A 12410-nucleotide genomic window follows, 5' to 3' on the forward strand; every position below is an offset into this window, starting at 1 on the left:
ACTGGCGTTTTCCCATTCCTTTATATTTCACATTCTTCTCTTATATCTGCAGAAATTGGCATGACAGGATGGGGTTGGTTTTAGAGAATGGTTTCTTGACAGGTAAACGACCACCACAGCAAATCATTTACATTCCTACCATGGAAAGACATTCTGCATGTATACAAACATGAAAACAGGTAAAATCCAGCGTTGCTCTGACTTGGACATTATAGTAAGCTCAAACCCTTATTCAGCTTTCATCATGTGGCAGATACTATACCAAGTACTTTATATGCACTATCTCAATCCTCACCATGAACCCTACTTGATAAGGATCTGTGTTTCCGTCTTACACATGGGAAAACTGAGGTGCAGAGAGCAAAGCTGAAAGGCAAGAGCAGGGAATTCCTTGGTGGTCCAGTGTCTGGGACGTCGCACTCCCAATGCAGGGGGCTCAGGTTTGATCCCTGGTCAGGAAACTAGATCCCACATGCCACAACTAAGACTCGGTGCAGCCAAATAAATAAATAAATATTTTTAAAAATAAATAAATAAAAGGTAAGTGCACAGCTGGGCTGTGGACCAGGGCTGATCTGACTTCTAAGCAAGCCCAGACCTTTTCATTTATTGCCTCCTGTAAAGACAGGAGGGGAAAACATGATGCCTCTCTCCTCCCCAGTGCTTTAAAAATGACCATTCAGACAACTATTCAGAAGAGGAAGAAAAAGGCTTATAGGCTAAGACAGAGGTTAATCATGTATATCTATGGTGAGCTACTAGTCCAAGGTCAGCGGCTTCGGGATGTAGTTTTGTTGTGAGTTTTGTTTGGTGGAGAAAGGAGTGTTGAGTGCTATCAGGGTTTTGACCAGGTCAGCCAATATTTCATGGGTGTTGATTTCAGTGGGGATGGAGAGGAGTATGACCGGCCCCTCAAGGTGCTCCCTGACACAGGCACAGCCTGGTCACCAAGTTACTGCCTGGCTGACTCCGTGCAAAGTGAGGTGGTGAGAGGTGGGCAGACAGCCTCCAGGGACCCACTACGCCAGGATCAACCCCATGCCTCTTTGGCAGATGGGTCACCAGTTGTGATCATGCTTTGCCGGATGATGGGTCAAACAGGAGACTGGCCTATTTATGCCTCTGAGCCCGCCCCTTTCCCATTTCAGAAATATGACTTTTATTGGGCCAAGGTCCCACTGACCTGAGTCTTCAGCCTTGTGGATAAATAGAAAAAGCATCAGAGGGAAAGTTTCCTGAAGGCTGCCTTCACCCCCAAAGAGAGACTCAGTGATGGACATCGCTTCCCCCAGGCACACACCTATGAGGCATCTCCTGGCTTCCAAGGCTCTGTTACCGCGGGGTGTGAGGAGCAGGATGTGGTGTGTTAACACAGGATTAGATTTATTCCTCTTTCCCTGCACAGGGAACAATCTGAATTTGGGAGTTTTGGGTTTGAGTCTCTTGTTAAAGCTGAGAAAGACTTCAAAGACTCAACTGCTTCTTAATGGTTTTTGTTTTGTTTTGTTTTTTAATATTTATTTGGCTGTGCTGGATCTTAGCTGCGGCCCGTGGGATCTTCAACCCTCCTGCAGTATATGGATCTAGTTCCCAGACCAGGGATTGAACCCAGGCCCCCTGCATTGGGAGCTTGGAGTTTTAGCCACTGGAGCACCAGGGAAGTCCCTAGAGCTTTCTAAACGAGGAAAGGCTCACAGAGCCTGTGGTCGAAGGCCCTCTTTATTCCTTCCACGGCCCAGTGCAGCGCAGCAACCAGACTCCTTATCTGACTTCCACCTGGAGGACAAGAGACTTCTTTGCTTCCAGTTGCCAAGACCGCCTTGAACATGAATTTTGCTTTTAGCTGCAACCTTTCAGAAGCACCTCAAGAGGCAGCGGGCGGCGGCGGCGCGGGGCTCTCTCGTGTTCGGCGTTGAGCCCCGGCTGCTGCCGCGGTCTCCAGGGCTGCCGCCTCAGCCACTGCCGCCGCTGCGGTCGTCCCTGACCGTCGCGGCTTCAGGGTGCTCCCCGCACGGCTCCTGCTGGTGTCCCTGGAGCGTGGGAGGCTGCTGAGCGTGACCGGTGGTGTCGGGCAGGAGCTGCGAGTCTCACCCTGTGGCAGGGAGGGCGTCCATGGCTGCAGCCTACAAGGGCAACAAGTCCAGAGTCCGGAGTCTCCGCTTCGCAACAAGCCATGATGCAGAACGCTCCGAGTCATGTCCACTTTGATGAGAAGCTGCATGCCTCTTTGGTCATGGGCACCCAGGAGAGCGGCAGCAGCTTTCTGGTCACGGTTGGACTCCTGAGGATCCTGCACAGGTACGAGATCACCTTCGCCCCACCCCCAGGGCACAGGCTGAGCACGGACGTCGAGACGCAGCTGTCCCCAGCCTGCACCTCCAGCTCCTCAGCCTCATGCCCACCCCAGAGGTTACAGCGTCAAGTGTGAGTACCCCGCGCACAGGGAGGGCGTCCCCCGGAGGAGATGCTGCGGGCCTGTGAAGGAGGCGCCGACACCTGCGAGCGCGTGCCGGCGCGGGCGCGCGCCACGGACGGACACCGCGGCTCATCCCTGATGCCGGACGGTGTCAAGTGCCTGGGTGCTGAGCTAGGATAGACTCAGCACAGTGACCGGCACGGCTTCGACGGAGGCCCTCGGCCCCACCTGCCTCGGGGCCCCTCAGCCTTAAAGCCAACCTCATCTCCCCAGAGGCTGCATGATGGTGTGGCTTCCTCACCCTTCCCCAGGGCAGGTGTGGAGGTGGAGGGTCCAAGGGCCTCTAAGCTAGAGCCTTGCCCATGCCTCTCACCTCATTTGTGCCACCTCCCTGCCTCTCCAACATCCTCTTCTCCCACTTTCTCCTGTGTGCCTCAGCCTCCTGCTGGAAGAAATGGACTGAGCCCCCAAGGAGGCTATCTGAGGAGGGCCAGGGGAGGGCCTGGGGTGGGTTATACCCACCCCTACCCCAAGCCATAAGGGCCTAGGAGAGGAGGGAGCTGGCTCTGTGTGGAGCGGCCCCTGTTACTACTGCTGCTGTCTCGCTTTAACCACCTCTCCTGTCTCGTTTTTCCACTGCTGTCCATGGTGAGGAGAAGGGAGATGCAGTTCCCAATCCCTACCCCCTAGGTCTGTGTTGTTTGTAAATGACTGGTTGGGATAAAATCCTGAAGAAATAAAACTTCCAGTGGGGGAAAAAAGAAAAAAGAAGCACCTCAAGAATAAACCACCAGAAGCTCCTCATACTTCCACAGGCACCCAAGGTTTTTATGGCTGTGCATTGTTTTGTAATAGACGAGCTGGAACCGAGGAGAAGGAAATGGCAACCCACTCCAGTGTCCTTGCCTGGAGAATCCCAGGGACAGAGGAGCCTGGTGGGCTGCCATCTATGGGGTCGCACAGAGTCGGACACGACTGAAGTGACTTAGCAGCAGCAGCAGCTGGAACTGAAACATCGTTCTGTTTGTCTAATTTCCTACTGTACATACAGAATCTTCATCTTCAAAACATCTGTGTTTGAGGGAACAAGACCAGACTGAGAAAGCCCAGCATGTGCTTTTTTTAAAGTGAAATAGGGAAATAGGTAAATAACTGTGATGTCCAGGCAGCAGAAAGTCAGGACGTTGGACAACATCAAATCAGTGGTTCAGGGCTGAACTGCAGGGAAGGGGCCTCAGTGGCAGCCTGGGGTTAGACAGACTGGCCTTTGTTTCTGACTTAGTGTGTGGGGGTCACTTCGCTACTTGATCGATTGTGTTGCGGGAAGGTCATGGATGCAGGCAGGATGCAGCATGAGCTGAGGTTGTGTATCATTGGGTGGGAACTCAGTCACTTCAGTCGTGTCTGCCTCTTTGCGACCCCATCGACTGCAGCCCTCCAGGCTCTTCTGTCCATGGATTCTCCAGGCAAGAATACTAGAGTGGGTAGCCATCCCCTCCTCCAGGGGATCTTCCCCACCCAGGGACTGACCTTGCATCCCTTCTGTCTCCTGCATTGGCAAGCAAGTTCTTTACCACTAGCACCACCTGGGAGGCCCATGGTTGGGTAAAATCCTTTAATTGTCCAGTGAGGAAGGCACAGTCCGGCTCCTTCTCCTCCCACTGAGGCCTCTACTTAGAATGAGGAAAAGAGCACCGGAGGGAAGCGGACAGCACTGGCTCCCCCCAGCCCCACACTCCACTCACTCTGGCCATTGTTGGCAACTGTGGGCAAGTCGGACGGCTCTCTGCTTGACCCCTGCTTCTCGGTCTGTGCAAGGGTGGGTAGATTTCCCTAAAAGACGTGCTCGACTCAGCTCGCTTGCTTCTCCAAGTGGGCTCCCCAGACAGTAGCATCAGCTTCACTGGAAGCTTGCAGGAAACGCAGAATCTCACTACCACCCCAGACTTACGGCCCTGGACTCTGCATTTTAACCCCAGACCTACAGCCCTGGACTCTGCATTTTAACTGGAGGTCCAGGTGACTGCTGAGTACCCTGGGGTCTGAGATTGCTTCTCTGTCCTCCCAAATCGCTGTGACTGCATCAGGCATCTCGCAAAGGATACCCCAAAACATGCCTGAAAAGACCATCTATAGATGTCAGGGCTTGAGGGGCAGACCAGGGCAGGACGTGGGAGAAGACCTTTCATAATGTTTTCTTTGTTCAGCTGTTATAAGTCGTTCTAAGACCTCCATGTTCTCAGAGACGTTTTCTGATAGTCATTTGTGCATCCTTTTCCTGCCAGTCACTTCTCCCTGACTAGAGGTGTGAGATGTTTTTCAAGCCCACTGCGAATGTCTGGTAAATTGCCTTCCCTACCGGTGACTTTTTTTCCCTGCTGGGTCTCACCAGGAGACACTGTGAAGAAAGCTTTGAAACACCACATATATTATTAAATATAGGCAGTCACCCTTTCCAGTCAGCTGTTTCTGATGACAACTTAAGAATTAGTTTCTTCAGCAAGCATTAGATATGTCACTCCATTCTGGGGAGGGATGACACAGAAAGCTGAGGGCGTTTTTTAAAACCACATATGCCTGCGTGAGTTTGGCCAAAAGCAGCTTGTGTTCCAAGTGGGACAGAGAGGCCACTCAAGGGGCAGGCAGAGAAGGGGATCAGGGGAAGGAAGTGTGAATGGCTTGAAAGAGGATGTTTCAAGGGTACATGGGCAGAGCGAGTGGGGCTGACTGCCTGAAACATCTTCCTTAGAAATGTCCTTTGAGAGCATAAAAATTACAAGAAACTATGGTATTTACAGACTGCCCCAAACTCCTAGGATTCCTTTAGATTATGTCTCTATATACCTATTAATGAAACATGATCTTTTTGCTTTTTGCAAAATTGCTTTTTTGCAAAAAGCAAGTCTTTTCATCCGAAGGAGATCAAGGCCCTGCCTACAAGGCAGCGTGGAGAAGGAGTGTTGGTCAATGATCCAGATAAGCCAAGGCCAACCTCCCACCCCAACTACCTCTGTACACAAACCGTCATCACGGACTTCTCCAAAGCTATCTGACCGGGGAACCAGCCACGCATGTGCCTGGGACTTGGTTTAGCAAGCCGCCTGCCTGTGACACCCGCCACTTACTCTGTGATGGAGGTTCTCCGTGAGCGGAGGGGGCTGTGAGCATCCCTCAGGGTAATTGGCAAGGTCTGGAGATATTTTTGGTGTTACAGCCGAGGGAGGGGGAGCTGCCGGCATCTAGTGGTAGAGCTGGGATGCTACTAAACATCCTATGAGGCACAGGACAGGCTCCACAGCATAATTATCTGACCCTCAATGTCATCAGTGTTGAGGTTGAGAAGCTCTGTTCTGGGAAAATGGGTTTGCATTTCCATTTGCTGCTCAGCACGGCGCTGTTGAAGGAATCTGGGTCAGAACTTCCTCCCATAGTTTCTTGGGTCACAGGCAAGTCTGCATGAACAGACTCTAGCGATGAGTCGAGATGGCTCCAGATCCTACCACCAGGTTTGGCCACCTCAGCTACGTCACCACAGGGCCTCCTGGGAGGGCAGAGCCCCCTCGTTTACATTTTAGTCTCCAAGGGGATTTCTGAGGTTTAGCTTCTTCCAATCCTGGTATCTTGGCATAGATGGAGGCCTCTGGGAGGTCAAGAGAAGTCCAGGTCATATCCATTTTGGAAGCTCCAAGTATAAAAATGAAGAAAGGCAGAAACGAGATTACAAAAATACCAATTAATTTTAAATACTTGCATATAGGGAATTAATATTTCTACCCCTGAATAATAGAATGCAATATACTTGTGCTCTTCACAATATAACTACAATATTTATAAAATTCATATATTATTTCAGAGTGCCCTGCAAACAAGGTTGCCCGTAGTGCGACACAACCTTATAGGTGGACAGTGAAAGTCTTTTCTTCAGTCTTGTGGGTCTGTAGCTCTAAATATACGTTACCTGGAAAAATATTAAAGATCTAAATGTACAGCTCTTTGAGGCTATGTCATTAGCAGCAAAAGTTCAAAGACAGAAAGCAATAGTTCAAACATATAAAAACTTACCTATGTATGTATGTATCTGTGTAACTATATATTTATGGTCAAAACATATAAATACTGGATAGCCTAGGTAGTATTCTGAGTTAAATCAGTGATGCATGAATATCCTATCCCATTTTACAGATGGGAAAACTGAATGGAGTGAAATCAAGTGATTTGCCAAAGGTCACATACTTTACAAGTAGGTGTGTTCGTAGAATCAGGTATGTAAGTAAACTCAGGATTCAGGCTGAGGGAGGTGGACTCTGGAGGCCACACCCTTAAGTCTTGTGATACACAGCCTCTCAAAAGGAAAGACATGGGCTCAAGAATATGTGCAGAACCACTGAATGGCTTGAGAAAGCATCAGTGTGATTGATGCTAGCAGTAGAGGCGCTGGAGTCAGACAGATCTGAATTCAAACCCTGACTCTGATCCTTGTTAGCCATGTGGCCGCGGGCTTCTTACTTCACTTAAAGCTGGTTTCCTCTGCTGGAACATGGGCAAGGTGGTCCCCGGGTGTCCAGTGAAGCTGTGCTGGGATCTGAGAATTAGCACAAGGGTACCACAGGGTACACCTCTGTGTCATGGTAAAACTGAGGCTCAGAGGGAGCGAGCCGGTGGCCCAAGGTCACGCAGCAGACTAGTGACAGGCCTCTTCTTGACACATCAGCCGTCCTCAGTTATTTCACGTAGCCGGTCCCCTCCATCCCCAGGTAGTGTCGTTCTGAAACTTCCCATTTTGGGGCTGCAGATAGGCTCTGCTCACCTGCAAGTCTGGGCCGTCATACAGGGTGGTTCATGCCAAACTGGGTGAAGTTGTTGTTGTTCAGTCGCTAAGTCGTGTCCAACTCCTTCACTATCTCCTAGAGTTTGCTCAAATTCATGTCCACTGAGTCAGTGGTGCTATCTAACCATCTCATCCTCTATCACTGCCTTCTCCTCTTGCCCTCAATCTTTCCCAGGATCGGGGTCTTTTCCAATGGGAAATTAGAGATCGCAATTAGAGATGCTTCAGTTCCAGAACAAGTTGGGACAAAGAATACTCAAGCTCCAGGCACGGTCCTTGAGTGGCCACTAGGTGGAGCCACACTTCCACATTCAGGGGCTCTCACACTGTCTCCAGAGGAGTGATTGAGGAGCCTCGTGCATTCACTCACTCATTCACTCAGTAAATATTAACTCAGTCCCTACTCTGCGCTAGGCAGGGTGGTACAGCAGTGAACACTGCACTAACAAACCCCGTGATTAGAATCTGATAACTCTGTTTTAATGTCTCATAACCAGGCAACAACTGCATCATTCTACTCACTCCATCCTTAAGAGGGCTCCAGAGATGTCATGCTTCCACTTCCTATTCAAATATTCACTGGGCATGTCTTCTCCTCCAAGCTCTGGGAGTCCCAAGATGGGTCACTCTCTGGTGGACAAGTCAAACACGGGCGTTCACCTTGACCTGTGTGATGACCGATGTTTGCCAGAGGCTGGCCAGAGGAGCCCAGAACTTGACTTTAAATGTCTCCAGGACCCTTTAGAGTCAAGTCGTTTCTCTGTTGGCATCATGAAGCGGAGAGATCAAAACGTTTGCCCCACCCATCCTTTCTCTGCTTCTTGTGAGCAGCTGGATCCGTTTCCCAATCTTTGTTCTCATGACAATGGAAATGGCTTCTGTCTCCTCAGAAACCTCTGTTAATGCCACCAGGTGGGACCTGAGATGGTGGGGATGTGACTGATTTCTTTCACCTGGGGCTTTGGTGAAGCGTCCGTCTTCCCAAGGCGCACATTCCTGCCTTCCCTTCCAGAAGGGGCTGTGTGGGGGTGAAGGGAGCCACGTAGGAATGAAGTTGGAAGACTTGGGCCCTGACCCCATATCTTAGATCAGTCACATTCTTTTTCTGGGTCTCAGGCTTCTCATCTGTGGTAAATTAAACACAGCCACCAATTCTTTACAGACCCACCCCCCCCCCCATCAGGAGATGGCGGCTTTCCCCGCTTCCCGCCATCCCTCCTCGGCCTTGCTCTGGCATCATCTCCCCCTAGGTTAGCCAGACGGTACCCTCCTGGTGGTTTCCCCACATTCACTTGGTCCCCGCACACATTCTACACACTGGAGATCAGATGACATGAAAATGTAAATTGCATGTGTCCTCTGTCTGTCTGTCGTATGCCCCCTAGTCATGGCCCCCAGGCTCCCTTACCACCAACTGCCGAGATGGTCACCATCTAGCTGCTCCCCCCTCCACCTGTCTCCTCCCGTCCGCTCTGCTCCAGCCTCACGTCCAGGATCGGAACCTCAGCACCACACAGCTGGCCACTGGAAGAGAAATCGGAGCAGAAAAACCAAGGTAGAACTGGAGTTAGCAAGCTTATGGGATTGAAGTTTCAACTTAAGACAAACAGTGAGGTCTTACCCAGAACCTTCCTTGAACCTGGGGAAAGGGTTTTCTTTCCTAAGAAGTAGAGGTGGTGGTGGCATCCAGAAGGGAGCGTTTGGGAAAATGCAGAGTTTCAGTGCAGGCTAAGTGGTCAGAAACCTCAGCTGCCCCTCGGCATCTGGACGGGGAACCGGGTAAATCAGTCAGCATCAGGCCGCCCCAACCACATTCACTTACACGTCTCAGTTTCCCCCTTATTTTGCAGCTCTGGTCCTCCGTTAGGGTGTCAGCTCCTCTTAGGGGGAGGACTATGGTATATTCATCTTTGTAGCTCCCTGTCTCTCAGACAGAGCTCTGCACAAAGATGTCAGAGAAAATGGGTTTTTTAAAAAAATTCTAAGATATTTATTTATTTATCTGGCTGCATCAGGTGTTAGTTGCCACACGTGGGATCTTCGTTCTTTGTTGTGGCATGTGGGGTCTTTAGTTGCAACATGTGGACTCTCGGCTACAGCCTGTGGGATCTAGTTCCTTGCCCAGGGATCAACATGGGGCCCCCTGTGTTAGGAGAATAGAATCTTAGCCACTGGACCACCATGGAAATCTCAGAGAAAACATTTTATGAACGTCCTGAGCATCAGTTCTTCCTGCCAGCCCACTGCTGGGAGCAGCGTCTCAGTTTCTCTTCTAAAGAACTCTCCTCTTCCACACTCTCACCCACATGCTCCATGTAAGAGCTGATTCCCTCTCTGGCTCCAGAGTTGGACACGTCCTCTGCTCCAACCAAGCAAAACATCACCTTCTCCTGACTATATGACTGGTTTAGGAGTGGGCAAGTGACCATTTCAGAACCAAGGAGACAAATGAGACAGAAAAGTGGAGTTTATAAAGGCAAGTGCTTTTCTGTTAGGACAGCAAGCAATACAAGCTGCAAACTGCTGAAGGCCTGGAATTAGCTAAATGCATTGGAAAATAGAGACAAAAAATGGGAGAGAGTCAAATCCTGATGACATGGGTTAAGCCCCTGGATCCAGCTTGAGTCTGAAGCCATTTATGTCGTTGCTTCCTTGAGTCGTCAGAGCATGTAAATTCCATTTCTTGCCCAAGTCAATTAGAGTTTGGTTATCTGTCACTTGCATCTGGAAGAGTTCTGACAGATAAATGAATGAATGAAAAAGTCTACCAGAAAACTTGAGGCATAGAGAAAAGGATTCTGTGCTAAAAGTCAGGGTGGTATGTTGCTATTTACTAACTATGTGACTCTATGCAAGTTGCCTGATGTCTGTGGACTTCAGTTTAGAACTCTGCTAAGCATTCACTTATTCATTGAGCCCCAGTGGCTCAATGGTAAAGAATCTGCCTGCAATGCAGGATACCCGGTTTCGATCCCTGAGTTGTGAAGATCCCCTGGAGGAGAAAATGGCAACCCACTCCAGTACTCTTGCCTGGAGAATCCCCATAGACAGAGGAGCCTGGCAGGCTATAGTCCACAGGGTCCAAAGAGTCAGACATGACTGAAGCAACTGAGCAAGCAAGCAAATCATTCATTGATTCAACAAATATTAACAGCAGTTATTGTGCCAGGCGCCATGCTAGGTACTAATGGGCTCTACTCTAGTAACAAAGCCCTGATGGTTCCTATTTTCATGAAAATGAAAAGTTCAGTTCTAGAAAAATAAAATTGATTGTGTCATGGCAACATCTGTTTGCAGTAGAAGTCTCTACCACTTAGTAACTGGTAGCTATTAATATCCTTCTACTCCTTGTCAGCTAACTAATATTGTAAGGTTAGCTATAGGAGAGGCAAGAAATAGAGCCTAGTGTAATGGGGGTAGGGGTACCACGCACTTCACTTCCTTCTCTGGCTTGGGACCAATCAGAAATCATGTTTATGAGCCTAATTATACCCAGCACTGAGCTAAAGGGTGTGATGACAGCCTTGCGTGGGCTTGGGTCCAATCTTCTGAGACCTTTAGCTCTAAGAATGAAAAGCCAACATGCTACCAAGTACAGTTTTTTTCTGGCCTCTGGCAAAGAGACTTTTCTGAGTTAAATATGCTCATTAGTGTTCCCAAGAATCAGGCTTAGAAATGCAACTACTTAAGCATGATCTCTTTCAATTCTTGTTATAGGAACTAATAATGCCAACTGCAGTTGGATTTTCAATCCTAAAGGGAATTCACAGCTTGGGTTGAAGTGGTAGAATGTCAGATCTAAACCCAGTAAAAGAGTGTAAGTTCAGCAGGCCCAAGGTAGCTAGAGCCATACTCCACTTTCTATTCTTTATTTACTCATTTAACAAATACTTATCAAATACCCACTCTGAACCAGCACCGTCATGGAACAGCAGCTGTCTCATGAGAGGGCAGTCCCAGAGTGAATGAATCCAGAGGCAACTACTCAAATACAAGCCCACTCCTGCATGCCAGGGGTGTACACCTAAGCCCAGCCAGATGTTAATAAGCCAGTCTTTACTAATAAATCAGCTCATGTGCTCTGGTCTAAATATAGCCCAGGTTCTTGCCTGTTTCCATAATTATTGCTGCATTTTAAAATGACCTCAAAGCTTAGTGGTTGGGTACTGAATGCCACTGAACTGTACACTTAAACATGGTTAAAATGGTAAATTTTATAGTACATTTAACCACAATAAAGAATTATGGAAGGATTTTTTAAAAAAGGGTTTGAAACACCCATTTAACTATGCTCACAGATTCAGGGGAGAGGGGTCAGACTCGGGGGCAAGGCACAGTGGGAAGGGCTCATCTCTGCTCCACAGGGCCGGGGTCTCAGGTGGGAAAACTCAAAGGCTGAGAGGAGGGGTTAGTGTCCGTGTTCTGGAACCATGTGAAGGCTCTTTCATTTATGTTCTGGCTTGACTCAAAAACCAGGACTGTCTACTGGGGCACCCACGTGTGGCCTCTCCTTGTGGTTTGGATTCCTCAAAACATAGTGGCCTCAGGGTAGTCAGACTTTGTATATGGCAGCTCAGAACTCCAAACATAAGTGTCTCATGGGGGGAGAAAAGGCAGAACTTGCATCCTATTTATGACCTAGGCTTGGAACGTCTGACATGCTAAATATTGGTAAAAGCAGTCATAAGCCTATCCAAATTCAAGGCTGATGTGGGTAGAGTTAGACCCCAGGTTTTGACCGGGGAGCATCAAGAACACATAGTGGAAAAACACGTCTGAAGGAAGATATTGTTGCAGTCATTTCTGAAAAATGCAGCCTGTCATACCACCTTTAAAAATGGGCCCAAAGCAGGGCACTTCCCTGGAGATCCAGCAGCTAAGACTCTGTGCTCCCAAAGCAGGAAGCCTGGGTTCGATCCCTGGTCAGTGAAGTTGATCCCACATTCTGCAACTAAGTGTGTGAATGCAACTAAAGATCCCACATGTCGCAACTAGGAGCTGGTGCGGCCAAATAAGTAAATAAATATAAATAAAAGGTTTTTTAAAAATAAAATGGGCCAAAAGCAAAGAAGCTACAGAGGAATTGCTTTAGAGAAACAGTCCTGGAAGAGATGAACACATACTCCGCCTACCCTAGGGATTAGCAGTTCATGCCTGAGAGGATCC

The 12410-nt window shown here is 48.9% G+C and overlaps 1 pseudogene; it reads left to right on the forward strand.

The window, feature by feature from the left end:
- Nucleotides 1-1696: 1696 nt before the first annotated feature.
- Nucleotides 1697-8803, forward strand: LOC136164191 (adipose-secreted signaling protein pseudogene; annotated as a pseudogene).
- The last annotated feature ends 3607 nt before the right edge of the window (nucleotides 8804-12410 follow it).

The sequence above is a fragment of the Muntiacus reevesi genome, chromosome 1 (genome assembly GCF_963930625.1).
Source record: "Muntiacus reevesi chromosome 1, mMunRee1.1, whole genome shotgun sequence".
Lineage (NCBI taxonomy): Eukaryota > Metazoa > Chordata > Mammalia > Artiodactyla > Cervidae > Muntiacus > Muntiacus reevesi.